This window comes from Heloderma suspectum, chromosome 6 (assembly GCF_057233095.1).
Source record: "Heloderma suspectum isolate Gila_16-S chromosome 6, 16-S_ref, whole genome shotgun sequence".
Classification (NCBI taxonomy): Eukaryota; Metazoa; Chordata; class Lepidosauria; order Squamata; family Helodermatidae; genus Heloderma; species Heloderma suspectum.
This window is the reverse complement of record NC_139463.1, coordinates 114,502,998-114,528,885: the sequence shown is the minus strand read 5'-3', so window position 1 is coordinate 114,528,885 and position 25,888 is coordinate 114,502,998. Positions and strand designations below refer to the sequence as shown.

At 44.4% G+C, this 25,888-nt stretch overlaps 1 pseudogene; it reads right to left on the bottom strand.

The window, feature by feature from the left end:
- Positions 1-17,811: 17,811 nt before the first annotated feature.
- Positions 17,812-25,543, bottom strand: LOC146342626 (vomeronasal type-2 receptor 26-like; annotated as a pseudogene).
- Positions 25,544-25,888: the final 345 nt, after the last annotated feature.

The window sequence follows — 25,888 nt, the reverse complement described above, 5'->3', positions numbered from 1 at the left end:
GTTGGCCCCTACCTGACCTCCAAAAGCAGGGAGTTCCACAGGAAGGGGGCTACCACACTGAAGGCTCTTTTATTTGCCTTTAACAGCTGTAGTTCAATAGGAGAATCTTTCTTCAGCATTTAGATGTGATCAGGGAAAGTTTCACCTGTAGAATTCTTTCGATATTATTATTATTAATATGTGTTCTAGCCAGCAGAAACAGAAGGGATGAGAATGGATCTCTACCAGCTATGATGGATAAGAGTGACATGCTAATTTTTCAGATTAGCAGTTAACTGCACATTTTTCCTCATTTGGCAGTTTGCATGTTTGAAACACATGCCTGAAAGATTGCAAATTATGGTATATTTCTTGATTTTTAACCCGCATCCACAACTTGCTTCTTTTTAGAACAAGACCTTTATTTACTTACTATTTGTTTGCTTATTATTACATTTATATCAAGCTTTTTTTCCTCCAAGGAGGCTTACATGATCCTCCTTCTGTCCATTTTTTCTTCATAAAAACCCTGTAAGGGAGGGTAGACTGAGAGTCAGTGACTGGCACAATGTCACCCAGTGAGTGTCATGGTTGAGTGGGGACTTGAACCCAGATCTCCTGAGTCCCAATCCAACACTCTAACCAGTATACCACACTGGTTATCTTTTACACATACACACAGTTGTGCACTTGGTCAATGATTCACTCTCATTATGCTTGGAGAAATCCTTCACTAACACAGTGTTAGCTCCAGTTTTATTCATACTTAGAGCAGACCCATTGAAATCAATGGAACTACTCTGGGTATGACTAAATATGGCTCCAACCCACAAAGGCTTGAGCCTCCCCCTTCTCATAAACATATTTGGATACCTATATGATGTCCCAAAGCAACTTGATATATTTCAACTCCTTTTACACCCCCACCCTTAAAACCCACACTCCTTTATCCTTGTTGTTGTTATGTATTCGCTCAGTCGCTTCCGACTCTTTGTGGCTTCATGGACCAGCCCACGCCAGAGCTTCCTGTCGGCCATCGCCACCCCCAGCTCCCCCAGGGTCGAGTCCATCACCTCTAGAATATCATCCATCCATCTTGCCCTTGGTCGGCCCCTCTTCCATTTGCCTTCCACTTTCCCTAGCATCAGCATATTCTCCAGGGTGTCCGGTCTTCTCATTATGTGGCCAAAGTACTTCAGTTATGCCTTTAATATCATTCCTTCAAGTGTGCAGTCTGGCTTTCTTTCCTAGATTATGGACTGGTTTGATCTTGCAGTCAAACTTTACGTAGTAAATCTTTACGTAGGCTAAAACAGCGAATCAAAAGGGGACGCAAATAGTGCCCGCTATGTTATTTGCGTTCCCCTTGATTTTCGGCATCATAGTCTACATAAATATTTATGTAGATTAAGACGGTAAAAAGAAGGAACGCAAATGGCAGCGGCCATAGCCGCCGCCATTTCTGTAGGCGTTTTTTTTTTAAACCCACTCCCAACCATGATAGGCTACGTAAAGATTTATGTAGCCTATCATGTCTTTTTTTTCTTTTCTTTTTTAAACCTAGCCATGATAGGCTACGTAAATCTTTATATAGCCTATCACATCTTTTTTTTTTTTTCACACAAGCCTGGAAATGGCAGCGGTGGCAGCTGGTCAGAAGACCGCCCGCTACCGCCGGAGCCGCCGCCGGAGCCGCCGCCGCCCGGAACATCCGCCCCAGGTAAGTCTCGTCCCGGGGGGGATCCGTGGGGGTGGCGGGGGGGTGGCAGGCCTTTCCGCCACAGATTTCGGGGGGCCGAATGCGCTGGCATTCGGCCTCACCGAGATCCGTGGTGGAATTCTCTGACATCCCTAGCTCCAAGGTCCTCCTACCTGTGGAATCTTGTAAAGACCCAAGACATTTGCCATGTGCGAGGAGGTATGAGAGCTAAGTCCACAAATCACTTCTATTAGATTGTTCTGGGCACCACATTTATAGTTGGGGAGAAACTGATGTGATTTAAAAAGGAACTCCAAAGTGGCATGGTAGATCATCCTTGAATCAAAGTAGCTGTCATAGAGATGAAACCCAAGAGTGACATTGGACAAGATCTTGGGATTCTCGTTTATCTCATCAATGGCAAACACCAAGGCCAAAATATGCTGGTAGAACTTTGTCACCACGCTGCAAGGAAAGTGGTAATAAGGTAAGTCCTTTTTTGAAAGAAAAAAGAGAGGAAAATGTGGCTACCTTTTATTGGATTGTGTCTTTAGGCTTGTATATCATAAAAGTAGGCAAGTCAGGATCAAGCTTCAGCTGAAATCATATTTTGAATGTCTGAGAACACATATATGGAGATACTGTTGTACAATGAATCAAATGTTTTCTTGAATTTCACTGCATTAATCTTCAATATTTCTATCCATTTTTTTTATTATGCAGTTTTAGCTACAGATACCCACTGTGCCACAGGGTTATGCTACACTTTTTGGAACCATGGCCACTTTTGGAGTGCTCCTGAAATTGCACCTGCTTCATGTATCACTAGATCTCTTTTTACTTTCAGCATCTAGCTTTTTATACCTTGGAAACCATACAGGGTGTCGTGCTAAGCACAGGGCCATGAAGCCTGGACCTGAATCTATTTCCCAGGACCCCGGATCTATTTCCCAGAGTCCTGAGTGTCTATTGATGCCAATGGGAGTTTTCTTTCTTACTGAAATTGCCTTGCAGGGGGTGATTTTCAATGGGGTTTGCAGCTCCAGAGGGAAGAATTAACCCTTCCCTCTGTATATGCTAGAATTAACCCTTCCCAAGCATGACCATTCAACTTGGTGGCAATGGGTGCTTTTCTTCAAAGCTCAGTTGTTGTTAAAAGCAGAGGAATATATGGGAGAATAGAAACAAATTTAGTAAAGCCTCCTAGAAGGGAACTGATTTGGGGACCATTTGAGTCTTGAAAAAGCTTGCTAAAACATCAGAAAGCTGGCAGAACCTTAGACACATCTGTTCTACCTTTGCTTGCCTTAAGAGAGAGGAAATAGCTCAGAGACAGAGCACATGCTTTGCATGTTGAATGGCCCAGATTCAATACATGGCATCTTCAATCCCTGAAATGATTACACAGGGAATTTCTACAGAGTAAAGCCATGAGGATTACTGGGGATGTAAGGAGGACATTGTACGGAGGTAGGCAGTGTGGCATCAGTGTACTCTCAAAAAATATTTCCTGGCACCCTCCAAGGTGCTCTGCCTGTCCTCCTTTTCATTTTTTTAAAACTAACATTTCATACTGGCAGCTAGTATCACTCCAAAGCAAGTGGAAAGCCTCTAGCTGCTCTCATCTTCTTTCCTCCTGAATGCCTCTGGGCCACACATGGGGCTCAGAGACATCCTTAAAAAAATGACAATATCAGGTGCCTGCAGGCTGATACTTTCATTTGCAGAGTGCCCATTTTGTAGTGATGCCGAAAACAGTTCCTCAAATTGCCAAATGTGCCCACTGGCCCCAAATATTGCCTACACTGGGTAAAGAGCCATTTAAGGAGAGGCAGGGTGGCAAAAGTTAACACATAAAAATTGTGAAAAAAACAAATGAAGCCTTCCATACCGTCCTTCTATAATGGGAAGACTCAACACCTATGTACTATAACCAGAGTGCAGTGCATTTGGATCTCCACAGTTAATGCTTCCAGATGTCCTGCTGGCAGTATAGTGATAATCTGTTTGCAGTGATGTTTGCACAGTTCATTTTCTAATCAACAATGGTCAGTGTCAATCCACCCATCCATACATCTGTGGAGGACCACCAGGGTTCACTGCCTGATCGCTGCCATCTTAAATGAAGAGGAGGCCTAGCAGCTCCCAAGGTGGATGTAAACAGTGGCTTGACCACTGTCAGGCAGAAGCTGCAGCTGCGGCCAATCAGGGTGGAGGATGCAGTGGTGCTAGGCCACTTGAATGGTTTCTGAAAGAAGAAGAAGGGTATGTGTGGAGAGTGTTGAAACAGCAGTGGTGTCAGGACCTGAACAGAGAAGGAAGGCAAGAAGGCGAAGAAAGAGGATTAAAGCACAGCTGGGAAAGAGAAAAGGTGGAGAGGGAACAACAGGACAAAGAGGAGAAGAGAGTGGATGATGCTACAGAATGGAAGTGGTGGCTGTGTGAAGAAGTCCTTCCTTTCATCTGTCCTGAATCTCCCACCAATCAGCTTCATGGTATGACCCTGGGTTCTAGCATTATGAGAGAAGGAGAAAAATGCCTCCCTATCCACATTCTCCACAGCATGCATAATTCTGTCCACCTCTGTCATATCTCCCCTTACCCTTCTTTTTTCCAAGCTAAAGAATCCAAGCTATTGTAACCCTCCCTCCTAGGATGCTCCAGCCCCTTGATCATTTTAGTTGCCTTTTTCTGCACTTTTTTTTCCAGCTGTGCAATATCTTTTTTCTGTGCTGATCAGAACTGTATACAGTATTCCAAGTGTGGTCACACCATAGATTTGTATAAGGACAGTATGATATTGGCAGCTTTATTCTCAATTGTACTTCTTACAGGATGCCCTCAAAATTGGGGTAGGGAATTACTTATCGGAAATCCTTACAAGTTAAATACAGGTGAGCCGTTTGACCCAGTTTCAGGGTGCCCAATTTGTGTGGGCAGCCTTTAAGATGTCTGTAAAAAAGATATTGTACGGAGTTTGCCTTTTTAACAGCAGCTGCACACTGGGTTGACATTTCCATGGAGCTGTCCATCACAACCTCAAGATCTCTTTCTTGGTCAGTCACCACTAGCTCATCCCATCAGCTTATACTTGAAGCCGGGATTTTTTGCCCCAACTTCCACACCATGCATAATTAGGAAGAGGATGTTCTATCAGCTATACTTAGATTCAATCTTGCCCCAAACCAGCCTGAAGAGAGAGAGAGAATTCTGCCACACCTCACAAAGAATGCCTCCTCATCACCCCCCTCATTATTCATCTGTTTAACTTTATCCAAGACAAGGATGAAGTCCTGAATCCTTGTGTGTATACTTACCTTACAAGTCCAGGACATTAAAGTGGAGTTTAATAAAGTATTGCGATGCCATATTTGCAACCCCTTTTTGTACCGACACGGACAACAGAGGTTTTGAAGTGCCCCACCCTATGGAGGGGGAACCCATCTGACACCACCCATTTGTATACATGTTTAAAGAGATCTCTTTTTTTCTCTCCCCACCTAACAACAAGTAATTTGCAGTCAATCATACATATATGAAGAATTACTAAAATAAAATTAAAGATCATTCTGGGGTGTGGGGTGTGGAGAAAATTTCCTTACAATGCAGACTTCATCAGCTCCTGAGATGGGTATCTATTAAACAAACCGCTGGGCAAAAAATAATTGATATGAGTCACAATCCCACCAATGAAAAGATCACCTGACTGGTACCACTCCTGTGGAATACTTGGTGCCTTATTTCCAGTGCACTTAATAGCATGCATTTTGCACACCACATTTAGGAGCAGCAGCATCAGAAGCAGCAGCATCCTGATGGAAAACTCCTTTCTGCACATCTGGACTCCTGTCTCTCCCTCTCTCTACGTCAGCATCATTACTACCATCAGACTGATTTGAACAAGATGGACTGAGTGACAGCTGACTCTGCGAATACACTTCTTAAAGAGTCAAGTATCCTACTTCCCTTAACCTCAACAGTGTAACAGAGGCATGCCTTGAACATCAGTTGAGAGACGCCGGCCAGGATTCCGGGGGGGGGGGAGAGGAACAGAGCGCCTCCCCCTCTGATGAGGATTCCGGGGGGAGGGACAGAACGCCTCCCCCCGCACCATCAGCATAATCCCCGAAAGGTAAGTACCTTTCGTACCTCCCTAATTGGAGCAGGTGGATTGATTGTAGTGATTTTGATAATCACAGGTCAGATAAACACTTCTGCAGTGTTTTTGCATTCTGTGATGAAACATCAGTAACACAACTGCTGAAACAAACATATTTGTTTGCTCCATTCTGCTGATCCATTATGGCAGTGAAGGAAATATGGTTCCACCCTTAACAGCATTTAGATCGATTGCTCAATTGATAGAGGAAGGAAATAGAAAGTAGGATCATAGAATTAGGAAGTCACTCAAGGGTCATCTAGACCATCCCAACCCAGTGCAGGAAATCTGCTGCACTGGGTGGGGATTCACATAAATAGTTAAGTTTAGGATGACCCACAGTGATTCATAGATGGAATCAAGGAAATAGTGAGTGTTCTTGGATACAAAAGCCAATCCTACAGGCAATGTCACTCTCTCTTGGGGGACGGGGGGCAAATGTGAAAGAAAGAGCTAGACCCCCAACCATAATCCTGCACTCGAATCTAAGTTATTTAACCACCACCACAACAAAGCATGGATTTATAGGACACTTGCTGAGTAAACAAAAAGTAATACTTTTTTCTGCTAGTTTAACATGTACCTACTTGAGTTCCCAACACCTTCTGGCCCATCTAACATTGATTGGACCCTGCTTGCTATCCTGGGTTCTGCACTACCCACTGGTTCATGGGAAAAGTAATAAAGAGGATCCAACCTATCCATGCCAGTTGGGGTGCAGGGAGCATGGGAAATACAGCTCCCATGACACCCAGCCTCTTTAGACACAACACATATGTACCAGAATGTCTGAGGCCTCCCTCCATGTTGCATCCTTCCTAGTGTAGATGACAAACTTTCTGCCAACACACCCTCACCATGGTCAGTACTGCAAATTTGGAAGACTGCAAATCAGTGTTGGAAAGGGTATGAGTTGGAGAAAAAGACCTGGTGCCTGGTGTACTCTGTCTCTGTCAGGGGTGTGCCAAAGCTTAGTGACCTCTGGACCTATTGCACTTATCCTGGTCTAGACCTCTCCTTTCCTGCCTCCAGTCCCACCCCGGAGTTATATGAGGGAAAGGATTCAGAGCTCCAGTTCACCCTCTGAGAGGGTTTAGAATGGTTGGAAGCCTCTAGGATCCTTTCTGTGCCTTGACATGCCTTGGCAGTGGCTTGTGGGACTCCTGCCCTCCTTGGACCCCATTTTACAACTCATCTCAATTGGCCTATTGATGGAAGGGGGTTGAGGAAGATGTGAGGGGGTTGAGGCATCAAATATTTTGAATAAACTGAATATACTGTATATCTCTATTTCTATAATACAGGAGGTATAAAATGGGTCCCAGGAAAACATGTTTGCCAAACCTGGCTACTGCCCTAAGTAAGATTTGCACAAAACCCCAATCCTGCAGTTTTTGTCATCCAGATTCATTCAAGGAATGTCAAGGAAAGGGGAGCTTTGTCACATGATAAACTGTATTTTAACAATATAACAGTGATATATTGTCATGGTGTCTGTCTGCAAGAGCACAACAAAACAATGCTCTCCAGAAACTCCAAAAGGACCCTTCCATGTGTAAGTTAGCAAAATACATATGTTCTATTTACTCTCTCTCACTAAATAGTGTGAAGATCATTTAGTTCTTCCCAAACGTTTATAGTAGAAAGTCTCTTAGTGACAGATAGATGATGGATGCCCTGGGAGTGGGGGCTAGTGAGGTTCTCCCCCCAGTATTGCAGTGCTTCCATATGAGGTCATTTTTCATCCATGTTTCTCTGACCAATTGAAAAAGGCTCTGTTGTCTCTTGACCATTCAAGCCCAACTTTCCACCTCTGCCAGGCTGGAGGGGCAAGTGGGACCCCTGTAGCTGAAGGACCTAGTGCCCCTGACAAGGAAGAACATCCTACTGGAACAAAGAATTGGAGCATAGATGGGTTCATGTCTGTCTGAGAAGAAGCCTCTTTTTGGCTACAAGCTATTTTCCAGCGTTAGGGTGATTCTGAATCTTCTGTGTCAGAGGGTCACTCAGATTGCCTGGTTGGGGCAAGGACCACCCCTTCCAGTCCTTGCTGGCTAAGCAGGTTGTTCTGGGGTGCAGCTGATCCTCTGCTAACTTCCACCTTCTCCAGCCTTCACTCTGGTCCTTTTCCTCTACCTGCTCCTTCTCTTCTGGCCAATGCAGTCTGCATCTTTCTTGCTCTCCTTCCATTTCCCTCCCAGCATCCTTTCCTTAGGCCATTTAAATTATCTTGTACTGATGGATAGCCACACCCCCTTCCCCAGACCAGCTGCCCTTCCAGCTTCAGCTGGTTGTCAAACTGGCTGGTGAGTGCCAGGCACCTGCAGATGATGTCAGCAGTGGGGACCAGAAACTGCATCCATCTTGGCTCAACTCCTGCCATGGCCAGGGGGATGTGAGAGTGTCATCATGTCCAGGCATCTCCTTACACATGCCCTTCTATGCCAGGCGTGGCCCTCCAAACTGTGTTCTATAACTCTCACCAGACCTAGCCAATGATAAGGGATTATGGAAGTTCCAGACCAAAATATCTGGAATGTCACACCCTGTTCTATCCTGTATTCTCAAAGAAATTATTTTGTTGTCTGGACTGGGGACATGATACAATTCAGACAGTAGTGTCATTAAGAAAGAGCTTGGATAGAGTGTACACACACACCACACACACACACACACAGAGGAATGCACACACAGGAATGTATACAATCTAGACACACACTGTCTAGGTTCCCCTTCTGACCTGGACCCCCTGAGCAACTCCTTAAGGATCTCTTGCCTCCTTAAGAGTGCCACCTTCCTTCTTTTACCTTCCCCTTCCCAATAACATGGGGTTTAGGCTGTAGATTGACACAACAGGCAGTTGGGGTTTAACCACAACAGTTTACCAGTAAATTTAAAGCAAGCAATCACAACTATAGGTATTGACACAATACAACTGAGTGATACAAAAGGCCTTAAAAAAAAATAAAAGTTGCAAAATGCATGTTTTACCCTTTACCCTAACTGTACTTAGACTCCTTCAGGCTGCTTCTTCCTGTTCCCTCTTCAAGCTCATCTCCCTGACTCTGCTTTTCTGGCTCTCTCATTCTCTTTATATACCCTCCTCCCTCAAAAGTGAAAGTACTGTTTCAAACCTGAAGAAATGAAACTCAACTGGGGAAATGAAACTGAATCAGAGAAATGAAATTACTCCTCTGAGGGATATCCCCTCCGCCCTCCCAACAAAAACTCCAGGCCTCTAAGCTTGACCTTTTCCCCCTTTTCCTCTGTAGGCCTCAAACCTACATGCACACACGTTCCTGGGGTCTGGCATTCACCTGGCACCTACACTATGCCCTTTCCGGAGCCAGATGAAGACCTTTTTATTTTCCCAGCATTTTAGCATCCTAGTCTTTTGGCTTTGCTGTTTTAAATCTTTCACTGTATTTTAAATCTCTGCATTGCTGCTAGTTGTATTCTGGTTGTATTTTTATACTGTAGTTTTAAGTTTTTATATTACATACTGTATGTTGTACTTTGCGGTTTTAATTTTTGTGAACCGCCTAGAGAGCTTCAGCTGTTGGGGAAAATAAAGAAAGAAAGAAAGAAAGAAAGAAAGAAGAAAGAAAGAACGAAAGAAAAATTCTTGCACACACAAACAGACACCCACAACACAGTACTTTCAGAAACAGAATAGTTACTGCAAAATGTCTGACCTTTAATGGAGGAGGTTATTTTAGGACCCCTAGGTCCTGTATGTAAGGCAAGATATGACATTATCCTCTCAAGCTGCCTAATATCATGATTGCCTCAAGCTAGGGAAGATGCAAAATTATTAAGTTATGAAAAGAATCAGATCCACAGTGATTTCCCCCTCTGAATATGCCAGAGCACCCCCCCCCCCAAGATGGAAATATGAACATGAATGGGTTGAAATGGGTTTTATAAGTAGAGCAATTAAGGAACCCATCAGTACAGAACTCATTCACTCTTAATATTGCTCTTTTATAATCAGGATGGCTCTGACCAATTATCATACTTCAGTCTTCCCCCTGCCACCCCCAAATCAGGAACTGCCATTGTCAACACTTAATCTTTCCTGACATAATTATTGAGGTTTGGTTATATACACATGATTTCAGATCCTTTGTTTAAAAAGTGTAAGAAGTCAGTGTTTTGATCAGCAATGTGGGGCAATTTCTTGATCAGTTCCTGCTGAAAACGAAGTTCTGACTTTGCCCATTGGTGTAACCAGAGCTGACTTAAAGCTCTTTAAAAGTTCAGTATGTTTGAAAATACATTTTAAAACTTAAGGAGGAAAACAGTGAATGTTCTTTAGATCAGTAAACAAATAAAAACATGCTACAGATGAGGTCATAAGATATGAATGTTTTATAGAGAGAAGTAAATGCAAAAGAACATTGTGTGCAGAATCAAAATGTGAAATATGCAATGATTACAGAGAAAATAAATTTGCAGCCGTGAACTAGAAAGCCATGTGACAGTTACATGCTAAGATCACACCATGCAAAGTAAACTACAGTTTAGCTCTTGCTGATGCATATTAAAAAACAATATTAGGAAAATGGTATTGGCGCATCAAATGGAATAGGTTTGACATACAAAATTTATAGTAGGCACAGCTAGCAGCAGTTTCAATTGTTGTTTAACTCCCCTTAAACTTCTACCAGTCTAAACCAGTTAAATGCAATGTCTGAAGCTTTTAACTATGTAGCAGTATGGTCCAAACCTTTAGAGAAAAGAAAGGAGGGAATTTAAAGGAATGTATTGTTACCTATCCCAAGCAGAGATCTGAAGGACAGGCTTTTGTGGACCCAGGGGAAGACTGAAAGGGACCTGTCCTAGAGTCCAAGGTGTAGGACAATGTAAAATCCAGACAGGAAAATTAATCCAAGTAGGAAGTGAAGAGAATGTCTTAAAATTGAAAAGGGTCATCAAGTCTGAGCCTCCCCAGTGAGTAATGAAATAGTAAAGAAAACTGAATCAAGCTGCCTTTGGGGACTGGAAGTAGGCATCCAGTCCCCAAAAGCCAATTCAGAAACAGTGGCTATGTGCCTGAAGCCTCTGAAATTGAAAACTGAAGAAGAGACATGGTTAAAAATAAGAAATATCCTGTTCTTTCAAAAAGGAAGCAAACATGCAAACTGTGGCCCCAAAGGCCCCTAAATTAGAAAAAAAAAATCTGTTCACCCAAAACAGTGCTATGTAAAAAGGAAAAAAAGAAGTGGATTAAGTTCCTCTCCTAGGGTTCAGTCATTTTTTTTTAAAAAAAATCACCGACTCCCCTAAACCTTTTTGCCTTCTGATTGTTGTCAACTAGAAATTTGATTTTGGATTGGTGAAAATCATACTGGGTGGGTAGAAACTTGCAAAAACAGTTCCCCCCCCATTATGGCAACCAGCTTGATTGATAACTGGCAAATAGAGGGAGAAAACATGGAGGCAATGACAGACTTTGTCTTTCTAGGAGCAAAGATTACTGCAGACGCTGACTGCAGCCAGGAAATCAGAAGACGTTTACTTCTTGGGAGGACAGCAATGACAAATCTTGATAAAATAGTGAAGAGCAGAGACATCACACTGACAACAAAGGTCCACATAGTGAAAGCAATGGTATTCCCCGTAGTAACCTATGGCCGCGAGAGCTGGACCATAAGGAAGGCTGAGCGAAGGAAGATAGATGCTTTTGAACTGTGGTGCTGGAGGAAAATTCTGAGAGTGCCTTGGACTGCGAGAAGATCAAACCAGTCCATACTCCAGGAAAGGAAGCCAGACTGCGCACTTGAGGGAAGGATCTTAAAGGCAAAACTGAAGTACTTTGGCCACATAATGAGAAGACTGGACACCCTGGAGAAGATGCTGATGCTAGGGAAAGTGGAAGGCAAAAGGAAGAGGGGCCGACCAAGGGCAAGATGGATGGATGATATTCTGGAGGTGATGGACTCGACCCTGGGGGAGCTGGGGGCCGTGACGGCTGACAGGAAGCTCTGGCGTGGGCTGGTCCATGAAGCCACGAAGAGTCGGAAGCGACTGATCAAATAAACAACAACAAAGGCACCTGATATTACCCTAGGCATTATCAGGATGTACATGAACGTTCCAGACTCATGGAGCTGCTAGCTGTGAGGAGTAACAAACGTTATAACTTCTCATACCAAGTTTCACTCCCATTCCATTCCATTCCATTCCATTCCATTCCATTCCATTCCATTCCATCGCTTCCTTATAAGCTGTTCCCAGCACTTGATCCCAAAAAGGAACCTGAGTAACACCATGGTTTGAGGAGCAGATTCCATGTGTTCACATCACAGGATGCTTGGGCACTTGGGTCTTCAGGTAGGGATGTAAGAACTCACTCTAGCTCGGTTTCTCCAGGCACTCGCTGAAGCGGGGCCCCTGCTGACATACCCCCGGACCCATGCTCAGGCCACCCACGAGCTCAGCGAGTTCCCCGGGCTCACTGCGATCCCGTTCGGTGAGCGCCCTCCATTTTCACGCCTTTGATCTCTATGTAATACAGGAAGTTAAAAAATGTGCATATTTAAATATGCGCAGTTTGGAGCTGGGAAAACTAAATAAGCGCGATATTAGAGGTATAATCCCTCTAATTTTGCACTTATTTAGCTTTCCCAGCTGAAAACTGCGCACATTTAAATATGTACTTTTTTAACTTCCTGTTTTATGTAGAAATCAAAGGCGCAAAAATGGCGGGCGCTCACCAAATGGGACTGAGGTGAGTCCTAGAGAGTGTGAGCGGGCATGAGCAGGGGGTGAGCGCAGTCCGGGGGTCGCGAGTGGCAGGATCCTGATGAGTTGCCTGACCCAGTCAGGTGCCTGCAACATCCCTACCTTCAGGGAGCCACTGCCCAAGTATTGGATGATTTCTCTATCTCTCTCTTTCTGGGATGGCAAACCCTAGTATCCAGTTAATCCTCGGTCTGCTATGGGGAGTACAGGGCTTCTGTAGAGAGTATTGTGTACTGAGATACACTTCAGCCCAGGGAAAGGTATATTTCAACCCCCATGCTAGCCCTTTCTGTAACCCCTTTCCCAATTCGCCATTGTGTGTGTGTGTGTGTGTGACTGAATTGGCTCTTTTATTAACTTGAATTTAATGCAAATAGCGGATGCTATTTGCATTCCCCCTTCTTTTCGCCGTCTTAGTCTACGTAAATATTTACGTAGAGTAAGACGGCCCAAAATAAGGAACGCAAATGGCGGCGGCCGTAGCCGCCACCATTTGCATACGTGCGTTTTTTGTTTTTTTAAAAAAGTCAGACATGATAGGCTATGTAAAGATTTACGTAGCCTACCACGCCGTTGTTTTTTTTTTTATAACCTAGCCATGATAGGCTACGTAAATCTTTATGTAGCCTATCACGTCTTTTTTTTTTTTCAACACTGGACATGGCGGCGGCGGCAGCTGGTCGGAAGACCAGCCGCTGCAGCTGCCGCCGCCGAAGCCACCACCGGAGCCGCCGCCGCCGGGAAGATCCGCCTCAGGTAAGTCTCATCCCGGGGGGGGGGATCCGTGGGGTGGAGGGGTGGCAGGCCATTCCGCCACAGAGTTTGGGGGGCCGAATGCACTGGCATTCGGCCTAGGGATGTACGAAAGTCACTTACCTTTTCGCAGCTTTGCTTCGTGGTGGGGGGGAGGCATTTCACTTCTCCCCCCGAAATTCAGGCCGGGGGGGAGGTGCCCCGCCTCGCTCAGCCAAAATTCAGGCCGGGGAGACGCGCCCCGTCTCCCCGGCCGCGAAAGAAAAAGTGGGGAAAAAAAAAACCCGTGATAGGCTACGTAACGATTAACGTAGCCTATCAAGGGTGACTGAAAAAAAAAAGCGCATATGAAATGGCGGCGCCCTATGGGCGCCGCCATTTGCATTCCTTATTTGGTCCTGGTAGTCTACGTAAATCTTTACGTAGACTACCAGGACCAAATAAGGAATGCAAATGGTGGCGCCCATAGGGCGCCGCCATTTGCGTACGCGCTTTTTTTTTTTTTAAAGTCACCCGTGATAGGCTATGTGACGATTTACATAGCCTATCACGGCTGACTTTGGAAATCTAGCCGTGATAGGCTACATTAATCGTTACGTAGCCTATCATGGGTGTTTTTGTTTTTTTTACTTTACTTTTTTTTTTGCAATGGCGGCGGCGGTAGCCGGTTGGGAGACCGGCCGCCGCCCCCGCCCCCGCCGAACTGCCGCCGAACCGCCGCCGGGACCCGCCGCCGAGAGGGACATTCGGCTACAGTAAGTCCCATCCGGGGGGGGCGGGGGGCCAGCAGAGAATTTCCCCACCAATTTTGGGGGGCCGAATGCATTGGCACTCGGCCCCCCGAAGTTTCGGGGAGAAATTCTCCCCCATCCCTAATTCGGCCTCACCAAGATCCGTGGTGGAATTCTCTGCCATCCCTAGGCTGAGACTTCTCTTCCCCTTTAACTGGTCCCCCTTGTTCCCTCCTCAGGCCAGTGCCAGAAAGTAGGGATGTCAGAGAATTCCCCCACGGATCTCAGTGAAGCCGAATGCCAGTGCATTCGGCCCCCCGAAATCTGTGGCAGAATGAAGCCCCCCGCCCCACTACCCTGCGTAAGGCACGCATAACGAAGCACTTACCTGGTGCCATTTGCACTGCTTTGCGAATGGCGGCCTCAGATGCGGCCGCCATTTGCTTCACCATTCAGGCTGTGATAGGCTACGTAAGTATTTATGTAGACCATCATGGCAAAAAAAACAGGAATGCAAATGGCAGCGGCTGCAGTGGCCACCATTTGTGTTCCTGTTTTTTTTGCCGTGATAGGCTACGTATTTACGTAGCCTATCACGGCAAAAAAAACAGGAACGCAAATGGTGGTGGCTATGGTGGCTGCCATTTGCGTTCCTGTTTTTTTGCTGTGATAGGCTATGTAAATATTTACGTAGCCTATCACAGCAAAAAAAAGGGAACGCAAGTGGCGACCACCGTAGCCGCCTCCATTTGCATTCCTGTTTTTTTTGCCATGATAGGCTACATAAATATTTATGTAGCCTATCATGGTAAAAAAAACAGGGGCACAAATGGCATAGCAGCTTCCATTTGTGCTCCTGTCTTTCACAGTGATAGGCTACATAAATATTTACGTAGCCTATCACAGCCAAAAACATGAACGCAAATGGCAGCTGCCGTAGCTGCCACCATTTGCGTCTGCAGGCTCCAGACGCCTGCAAATGCACCCGGCCGGTGGCTCCACAGAGTTGCCACGGAGTGCAGCCGGCTGGGTTAGGATTTCTGGGGGGAGGTGCGGAGTGCCTCCCCCCCACCGCGAATCACCCCTGTGAAAAGGTAAGTGACCTTCGTACATCCCTACTAGAAAGGCAAATTCTCCCAGAGTAGTTCTTTTCACATGTAATGGGTTTTGAGCCCTATCAGTGCAATACATTTCTAGAAGAGGAAACAAGACGAAGTCAAAGTGCCAAAAGCAATTGTATTTGTGAGTGTAACTTAGGATAGTATCATTCTCCTCTCTCATATACAGTAGTCATGGTAATTGTGCCTCAGTATCCAACCTGATTGTACCAGTGCACCACAACCTAAACCCTCTTCTCAAACCCCTCTCTTTCTCCTTCCCCAAGGCTCATCCTTAACCTCTTCTTTTTCCTTTCCATGAGTGTTAGGGACTCCCTATTTCCCAATTCTCTCTAACTACTCACTACAACAAACCCTTCCTTTTGAGCAGTCAGTACATGTCAGCAGCCTAGTTCTTCAAAAGAATCTGCCATGAGCTAATTTACCTAAAATACCAGTTCTTACTTAGTACAGTCTTAACTGTTCATTATTCTTGTATTTTAAATTGCAATTCCTCTACTAACTTAATTTTCACCAAGTCAAAGAGTGCATTTTAAATTCTTGTCTGTGCTCAATAAATGTATCATGTGACTTTCTCTAAAGCATGTGTGTCTGTGGATCATTTTGGGTGCCCTCCCTTGCCATAGGTACCCTATTGTAGGGGTGTACAAAACCCCCTTACCTGGACTCCACGGGGGTCTGCAGGGGGGGGAGGTGATCCATCCCTCCCCCCCGGAATCCTTGCTGGCTGGCTTCACTCCACGGTGAGTCCACAGAGCTGCCGGCCGGCTCCGAAGCACCAGCGATACGGCCGCCATTACCATATCGCTGGTGGGCCGGATTGACTGCAGCCACAAATGGCATCCAGGATGCCACTTGCGGCTGCAATCAATCTCCCCACCTAGGGATGTACGAAAGGTACTTACCTTTCCGCGGATTATGCTGATGCCGGGGGGGAGGTGTTCCGTCCCTCCCCCCAGACTCCTGGCCAGGGGGGGCGCTCCGTTCCTCCCCCCCGGAATTCTGGCCGGCCAGCTCCGCTCCGCAGGGATTCTGCAGAGCCGCCGGCCGGCTCCACCAGCAGCTGGACATCCGGCCGCTGGCTAGGAGGGACGCAAATGGTGGCGGCTGTAGCCACCGCCGTTTGCATCCCTGCAGTCAGCCGTGATAGGCTACGTAAATGTTTATGTTGCCTATCACGGCTGATTAAAAAAAAAAAAGCGCGAGTACGCAAATGGCGGCACCCATGGGCACCGCCATTTGCGTACGCGCGGTTGTTTTTTTTTTTAATCAGCCGTGATAGGCTACGTAAATCTTTATGTAGCCTATCACTTTTTTTTTTTTTAACCTGGAAATGGTGGCGGTGGCAGCCGGTCGGAAGACCGGATGCCGCAGCTGCTGCCGCCAAACCGCCGCCAGAGCCGCCGCCGGAGCCGCCGCTGGAGCCGCCGCCGGAGCTGCCACCACCAGGAAGATCCTCCTCAGGTAAGTCCCATCCCGGGGGGGCGGGGGGCCATTCCACCACCGATTTCGGGGGGCTGAATGCGCTGGCATTCGGCCTCCCTGAGATCTGTGGCAGAACTTTCGTACATCCATAGCCCCACCAGCGATACGGCAATGGTGGCCCTATTGCTGGCACTTCGGAGCCGGCCGGCAGGGAGGATCCGGCTGGCGAGGATTCCTCATGGAGGCGGAGGTAAGTCTTCTGATCCTCCATGGTCTCCTGGGGGGCCGGATTCTTTTGAATCTGGCCTCACTGGGGTCCATGGAGGAGTTCTCCCCCATCCCTACCCTATTGCTACTGTCTAAAGGACCTTCTGGAATAAATGTGGACTTCTTAGAATGTGCAAGATTTTGTACATATGTCTAGCGGGAGTAGCTTTGGTAAAAAAACAACAAAAAACCAACTGACACAAATTCACTAGTTGATCCTTGGCAAGAAGCTCTCCTAGACATGTGTGCAAACTAACACACATTCTAGGGAAGCCACATTCCTTTAACCCCTTCTGCAATAAGATGGTAATAATACTGAGCTTCTTCAAAAGACTGTTGGAGTAATGATTACTGAATTGATGTACTCACGGCATAGCACTCTGCATTTTCTCTTGTTGTTGTTGTTGTTCAGTCGTTCAGTTGTGTCCGACTCTTCGTGACCCCATGGACCATAGCACGCCAGGCCTTCCTGTCCTGCGCTCTGCTATGTAAATGTTAAATATTAGTATGCTCCCAGAGGATGGAGGAAGGCCCTGAGACTCCTATTTCTGGTTTACACCATAGCCATGGTATTTACCTTTCTGACCAACAAGAAAGAGAGATTTTGAAAACTAAAATGCCATTAATAGTAAAGTTCAATATAGAGACAGCGGGTACTCTTAAGTAAATTTGTGGAGTTTTATTCCACAAGTGGCCTATTATGAAGCCAAGAAAAACCACAATCTATTATAAATATATATTTTCCCACAGGTTAGATTATAATAGATTTCATTCAGTAAACAGTCCAAATTGTTTCATTTCACTGGGAGAATGGAGGAGAATAGTTGTGATTTCTCAATGATAGTCCAGTTTCTTTCAGATTGGCCCATTGATTCATTCCATAAACTCTTTAAAGAAAGACAAAAATTAGTAAAGTAAACACTCTATTAGTTGTTATATTTTCTTTTTCCTTATTAGCTGCTCTTTGTTGTTCAGTTCAGGCCTCACTACAATAATGTAACATTTTGGGGAAAAGATGCAGCCCACTAATCCAGCACTAGAAGCTAAGATAGAAAAGATCTCCACAGCCACCATGTATTTCCCTCTGGTGCTCAGGTAAGTTGGAACAAAGGTTACCCAAACACTGCAAAAAAGCAACATGCTGAAGGTGATGAACTTGGCTTCATTGAAACTGTCAGGTAATTTCCTGGCTAAGAAAGCCACAGTAAAGCTGAGAATGGCCAGAAAGCCCATGTAGCCCAAGACACAGTAGAACATGGTGACTGACCCTTCATTACATTCTACTATGATTTCTCCAGAAAGTGAATGCATGTCCAAGTCTGGGAATGGGGGAGAAGTACCCAGCCAAATAGCACATATAACTGACTGAAGAAGGGAGCTGGAGAAGACAATCAAATGGGCCAATCTTTTCCCCACCCATTTGTGGAAGACGTTTCCTGGCTTGGAGGCCATGAAAGCCACAACCACTGTTACAGTTTTGGCCAAAACAGAAGAAACAGCAATAGAGAAAATGATGCCAAAAGCTGTTTGACGGAGGAGGCAGGCCACCCTTTTAGGCTTTCCAATGAATAGCAAACCACAGAGGAAACAAAGAAAGAGAGAAATTAGGAGAATGTAGGTGAGGCTTCGGTTGTTGGCTTTGACGATGGGAGTGTCTCGTTGCTTAATGAATATGTCAAGCACTAGGACTGTGATTAGAGAAAAGAAAAGAGCCAAAATAGCTAAAGCGATGCCCAAAGGTTCTTCATAAGAAAGGAAGTTTGGAATCTTAGGAATGCATTGATCATGGCCCTTGTTTGGAAAATTATCTTCTGGACAATTGACACAAGTTTCCAAATCTGAAAAAAGAAAAGAAAAAAAGAGCGTATCAATGTTTAGGAACAACCATAATTGTTCTCATAATTAAGAACTGCCTTACCAGGAATCTGTCTGACCTAGTATTTTTATCACAGAAAGATTTAAAAGAAATGGCAGGGATAAAATCTGGATATTCTTACTGAATATAGTGTCTTTCTAGACACTTCTACAAAATTGCACACATTCTCATGAGATGCACATTCTCCAAAAGGGACCTTTTAACATTGGCAACAGTGTGTCTATGGCTAAGAAGGCAATCCCCACCCAAAAGATCCAGATGTACACAAGATTTGGGGGGGGGGTAACGCTACCTATCACATTTGCTGAGTTTCAAACGCACAACTTGATTTTTGGGAAATTATCTGAGCAAAACATTTGAAATGAAAAGACAGAATCAACCATGACATCAACAGTGAACATTGCAGCCTTCACTGAGAACTGTACTTCAATGGGGAGATTAAGTGTATACTTTGTGAAGCTTCAGGCCTAAAGGCAAAGTTGCAGGCATACGTGGACAGTTTGGTTTGTAAGGGGAACAGTATGTTGGGGTGATAGGGCAAGGAGGAGGGGATTGGGTAACCAGGAGTCCCTCACACTTGGGGACGGGCAAACAAGTGATGTTTGAGATCACTCGGATTCTCAGAACATTGTCTGAACTCATTTCATTCCCGATTCCCATTTGCATTTTGGATCACGGCACAGCTCACTTTGCGCAAATGGGAAACTTGTGTAAATTGAGCAGCGTTTGAACGGGAGAGTTGTACAAATCAGAACTTTGTGTTTTTCATTAGAGGTAATGAGTAATCTCTTTAAAAAGTCTTTGAAAGCTGCTATATTTTAATTTCTTGAAATATTGACAAACAAATGAAGAAAAGCTTAATAAGAAAATAGTGTCTTTAACCTCTTCTTCACAGTAATCAAGAAAGTGATATACAATAAATGCTTGGCGCTTCTTCTCATCATTACCACAGAATTATTTGGGTATTTGATTGATTTAATCATCCTAAAACGTATTACTTAATAAAAACAATTCTGCAAGGTGGTTAACAGTAACAACAAACAAACCCCCAAACAACAGCATAAACAATGGTGAAACATTATCAATAAAGTAATAAAACAATATATATATATATATATATATATATATACACACACACACACTAAATAGAAGGTTAACAATGGCAGAGCCTGCAGAGAAGGGCCTCAAGCATTGCAGTTATATTTTAACTCTATACATCCTACCCATCTGGTTTGATACCATCTTTTCTGGACATGGAGCACAATCATAGCAGCAAAATTTCTCCCCTTCCTTCTTTGTCTTTCCATATCCAAGAGGGCAGTGGTCATTACATACCGAAAGGGGTGGCAACTATTCAAAAATATAGGAGATGTTTAATAATAAGAAAATGAATAATTGTGCTTTACTTCAGATGAACTGCCAATAAAGAGAGGGCTGAAAATAAATGTACAGTAAAAATGGTAAGCAATATGCATGGAACATTCAGTGGATGGAACTTTAGCTTCCCTAAATGCTGTGATTCAAACTTCAAAAGATCAGAATTTCGATAGCTAGCCAGGCCAATTGTCCATCTGAGTCAGGATAATTTCTCCTGGCACTGAGTAAAGAGATGCCTTAGAGCTTTCTTACCCATGATGGCCAAAATTTATTCTGAAATAGCCATCAGACCTTGGTAGACATGGGGCCAAGTACATGTAAAATGGGGGATGTGTGGCTGTACTTCCCAATGTCTTCTATTAGAACTTACAGGCATCCACATATGGATGTCAGAGAATTCTGCCACAGACCCCAATGAGGGGCCCATTGGGGTCCATGGCGGAACGGAGCACTCACTTCTATGCCCCTCCGGAATCCATCCAGGCTGGCTCCTCTATGTTGTGATCCGGCGGAGCCAGCTGCTGGCTCCGCAGCACTGGAGATACGGCCAGCCGCCATTGCCGTGCCGTATCGCTGTGCTAAGTCTGGATGCAAATGGCATCTGCTATGCCATTTGCATCCCTGTTTTCATGCGATAGGCTATCCTATCAGCGGCCGGCTCCGCAGGATCAGCGGCTAGCTCCGCGGGGTCACCACGAAGCAGAACCAATCTGGACAGATTCTGGGGGGAGGGATGGATTGCCTCCCCCCCCATGGACCTCCCCACCCAGAACAGGGTAAGTGAACCTCCCATCCCTACATCCACGGAAGGCCCTGATTGGCTTGAGACAGAGATACTGGCTATATGTCTATCTACCACTTTCTCCCATGCTGTTTTCCTGATTGAAAAGTCCCTTTTGTCCCAAATCTCCTAAAAGCCTCAACTAGGGGAGAGAGAGGAAAAGCTGTAGTGGTATAGTGGTGCAGGCATTTGAATTAGAGGTATCTGAAGTTTTAATTGCAGACATTCATCAATACAGTTCCCATAACCACAACCCTATGAAGATTCCAAAATTCAGGCAGCTGTGTTGATCCATATGAACAAACCAGTTATAGCAATTTTATCTCCTCCAGGAGTAGATCTTTTCTGCAAGCAAGTGGGTCTTAACCGGCTATTCAAGACCATGCCACACCAAAATACATGGCATTATAAGTGATGGGTGAACTCACCCTGAGTGAATTCACCATTTACTCAGAAAATAATGAATTCATCCATGTGAGCTCAGAAGGGATTTCTCCTTTAATATGAGATTTTGTTCTATGTAAATGAGTTTTTGTACATGTGCAATATTAAGGTACATATTGGGAGATGTAGTTTGGAATTACATAATGTGACAGCATACATCATCAGTTGATGTGCCCCCTTTTGGATGGGTTGTTCTCGTGTGGCCTGCCTGCATGATTATGTCATATGATGACCACCTGCCATCACTGACCCCTGGCATGAAGAAGATGGACTGAGAGAACAATGGGGAGGGGCTAAGGACTTGGAGATTGCTTCAAATATCTTCGGGGGGGTCTAGATTTTCAAATGGCTGACAATTTAGGGAGGGGATCTGTGTATTATATTACTGTGCATGCTTTGAAGCTTGCAGTCAATTCCAAACTTAATAGTGAATTCATAATGCATCCAGGCTTGCTACGAAAGTGAGCATTATGAAAAGACGAGTTTTGACCAATGAGCTGGCTAATAATGTCATTTGGCAGCATCTCTAGGCATTACAGGAAGGAACAATACATTGTAGCAGGAAATTTCCTGTTCACATAATTACTTTGAGAGTTGCAGGTAAGTTCACAGTGAAGAGGTAATTCTGGGGGTGGGGTGGGGTGGCAGATGATGTCAGTGGACTTGCTAATCAAAAAAGGCAAATGATGTGTCCCTTCAACGCTGAAGATAGGTACCTTTATTTCCCTGCAGTGGTTTTAGTTGCACTATTGGGGACAGGGTCAGGGCAGGGAAATGTCAAAGAAAGAAAGCATTAAAAACCCTTTCCCCGAGCAGCCCCTGTCCCAGGAGAACTCACCTTTGCAGCTTCTTCTAAGTATTAAGAACACAATAGAACATCTAAATATGGATTCCCCATGTCATGCATAATGTGGCCCCAAGATCCCCTTAGTAATGATAGCACTTGAGGTCCTGTGGCGTAAGAGAAGCCTAGGCATGTGGCAAGGAATATGTACAAACTCTGTGTCATTACTTCCCCTACCTGCACGAAGTCCCTGTGCTACTGGATTCTGTCCTCATTAAAGATGAACATTTTGCCTGGAGGAGTCTGAAGATCCGGCCTTCCAACTTGGACTCTGAGAAAGGAGTTATTTGGGAATGTGACCAAGTTCATAATGTCAAATCCAGCTGCTAATTCCCCGTGTTCATTAAAAGCAACTGCATCTCCAGCACTGTTATTGAATGAACTCTTCCAAAGAAGTGCGTGGAGCTGCGTGGAGAGAGTAAGAGAATCAAAGGGCATTTAAAGTACTCTCACTGCAGTTGTTGTTGTTGTTTTCCTTGAAAAAAATGAAATGGTTTCCTCTTCCCTCCCCATTCCTTTCTTCTAGTGTGTTGTGTTCTTTTAGACTGTAAGCCTGAGGACAGGGACTGCCTTGTTTTACTTAGGATGTATAAGCTACTCCAGGAGCCTTTTTGGCTGAGGAGAAACATAAAAATACCTTAAACAAATACACAAGGCTATGAACATTATGGTTTCAGGGTATCAATATATGGCAAGAAATGGAAGGAATTTGAGGATATGAGTTAGACAAGAGCTAGATGTTATTACATTTATATCCCACCTTTCTTCCATTTTGGAACTCAAGGTGGCTACATATGGTTCCCAGGTGGTCTTTTCTCCAAGCACGAACAAGACGCAGACCTGCTTAGCTTCAGCAAGGTGGCTGCCTCATGTGCCTTCAGGCTACGACCCGGGACCTGTAGAGGTTATTTTTGTATAGGAGTGAAACAACTTAGGCATGCATGACTTTTACAATTAAAAATGGAGAGTATCTTGATAAAAGAAGGCACCAGATAAGAGAAGAGAGTGACAAAAATATGACTCAGCCTAACTTTATCAGTTGGCGGTGCTGTGGAAGACTCGATTAGGCTGTCATTTTTTTTTTTTTGGTATTGTGATATCAGCATATGGAAAGGAACAGGATAATTCCAAGAAGATAGGTAACACAAGAGAACCCTATTAGATTCAATGAACCCATTGAGGGGAGAGGGGGCTTCACATGCTTTGCTTGCCTCCTGCATTTCTGTCTCACAGGCTACAGTCCTGACCATCACATGCCCAGCATGATGATCTGAAGGGAGATTTTAAGCTTGTCCACCAGAACACACTTAGACTCCTCCCCATGATCAGGATGGCGATGGGAAAACCAATGATGTCTGAGATCTCTGAGATTCTCCGAACTCCACCTTGAAGGACAGATTGCCTCACTCCCATTTTCAATGGTGATATTTTCCTTTTTATTTGAACAGGAAATGTGTACATTTTGGTTTGCATATTTGAAAAACGCACACCAGTGGAGGCTGGTGGCTCTGATGTCAGTGGAGAGGTAAATCCACTGGTTCTGAACGAAACCCAAAGTAGATTCACCTCCCCACTGACATTGGAGCCACCAGCCTCCACTGGTGCACATCCAAATGCTCACTTTCCCCCATAGTCTGAAAGTGTGAAAATGTGCATTTATTGAAAAACACACATTTTTCAAAGTGCACCTTTTTGATCATGAATGCAAATTTGGCAATACACGACCTTTCCTGAAAAAAAGTGTTCACATTCAGAGGAGCAAATGGGGCAAATTTAAGACAAAAAGAAACCAAAATAAAATTATCATACAGCCCTAGAGTGGGAACCCTGATAGTGCAGGGTTCCAGATCATAAAGAGGATTCTCTGAGTATTCAGCCGAATGCACTTAGGGTGTGTTTGGATGAGGCTTTTAGTCAGCTATCAGGCTGCCTCATTCACAGAATTTTACAGGGGGTCAAGAGGATGGCATCATCCATTTGTAACCCTCCTGTGTTTTCCCACCACTTTCCCCATCTTCGGTCTTATCAGAACAAAACCTGTTAAGGTGTAAAACACAGAATAGGTGCAGAATGCCTTTTCACTGGTAGAGCTTGGAACTCTTTGGATGGCATACCCTCTTAGAATTCTCCTTCAGACCTTCTCACTAAACCCTGGGAATGTTAGGGTGGAGCTGGCACTCCTAGGGATAACCCCCTTCTTGGTTTGAAATTAGTAGGGCTGAGGTAGATGCCCATTATATGGAATTATTGCTGTTTTATTGGTCTTGATGGCCATTTTTATTGTTGGTTTTTATTGCTGTTTTTATTATGCTTATGTCTTTATCACTTTTAATATCTTAATGGTTTTATGTGTTTGGTTGTTGCAAGCCACCTTGGGAGGGCTTTCACCCTGAAAGGCAACTAAGAAAATAAATAAATAAATAAATAATCAGTCTTGTGATCAGTAGCATATTGGCAACTCACACTACTGCATTGTATCCATCCAGGTGATTTCAAAAGAACCTTGACTGTGAGGAAACATTACCTTCCAGGGTTCTATGCTCTCAGGTGCCAGCCTGCTCCCATCCTTCACTGCTCTGTGATTGGACATAGATGTGTGAGTGGTATGTAAGGCATGTGCAAGAGCATAGATTGCATTATAGATACTATAACTGTGGCCAGTCATGCTCATTTCAAAGAAGGGTGAAGGAAGCATCTCCAGGGCCTCCTGCCCAGTGCATGTTTCATTAATATTAGCTGATGCACCAGAATTTGGCATAAGACACCCAAAAGCTTGTTCCCAGAAATCTGTGATAAAACCATCTGCTTTTGCTTCAGTAGGGTTGATAATCTGAAGAAATTTTTGGAAGTCTGGAGGCTGCCTTGAATGAATTGTGAATGAAATAGCCCCATGAAGCATTTGCATTTTAAAAGCCTTTTGAAGGATATGTAAGGTGAAATCAATTTGGGCTGTTGTAATCCACACTCTTCTGGCAGAGATTTTCTCTGAATACTCATGGTCTGTTAGAGGAAAAACGGTTGCTACCAATATAATAGATGCCAACCACATAATGGTTGTATTTTCTCCATACATAAGAACTGCATTGGCTTTTTTCTGCACGAAAATGGTAAGATGACTCAGTGTACGATTGATAACTTCACCCAGGTCAAGGAAATGCCAATTTGTTTCAAGTCTTTCTGTGAACTCTGAACAGATTCCATTCTGGGAAAGCATTGGTTCTATGGTTTGCAAGAAATGTTCTCCACCTTCATCATCCATAGTGATGAGCCCTATCCATTTCCACTGGAAATGTCGAAGTAGCTGGACAATTCCCTGGTACTGAAGGTCTTCATTGGGGACCATGCGGTAAAAGGAAGGGAAATGGGATTCATCACTTATTCTGTGTTCAAATGAGCCATATGAAAACTAAAGAAAGAAAGAAAGAAAGAAAGAAAGAAGTGGGAATTGGACTGAGAACTTCTTCAATCATTGTATTCTTACGTATTTAATTATTTTCTTCCTTATATACTGAAATTCAACCCCACCATTTGATCCAAAAGAACCCACAAAGTAACTTGTATAGAATAATAAAAAACAAAAAACAATCCTATCCATTTCCATTCAGTCCAATGGGGTGTAGTATCAGGGAAGCAGCCTTACAGTGCAATCCTAAGCATTACTCGTACGTAAGGCAAATTAAGTTAAATG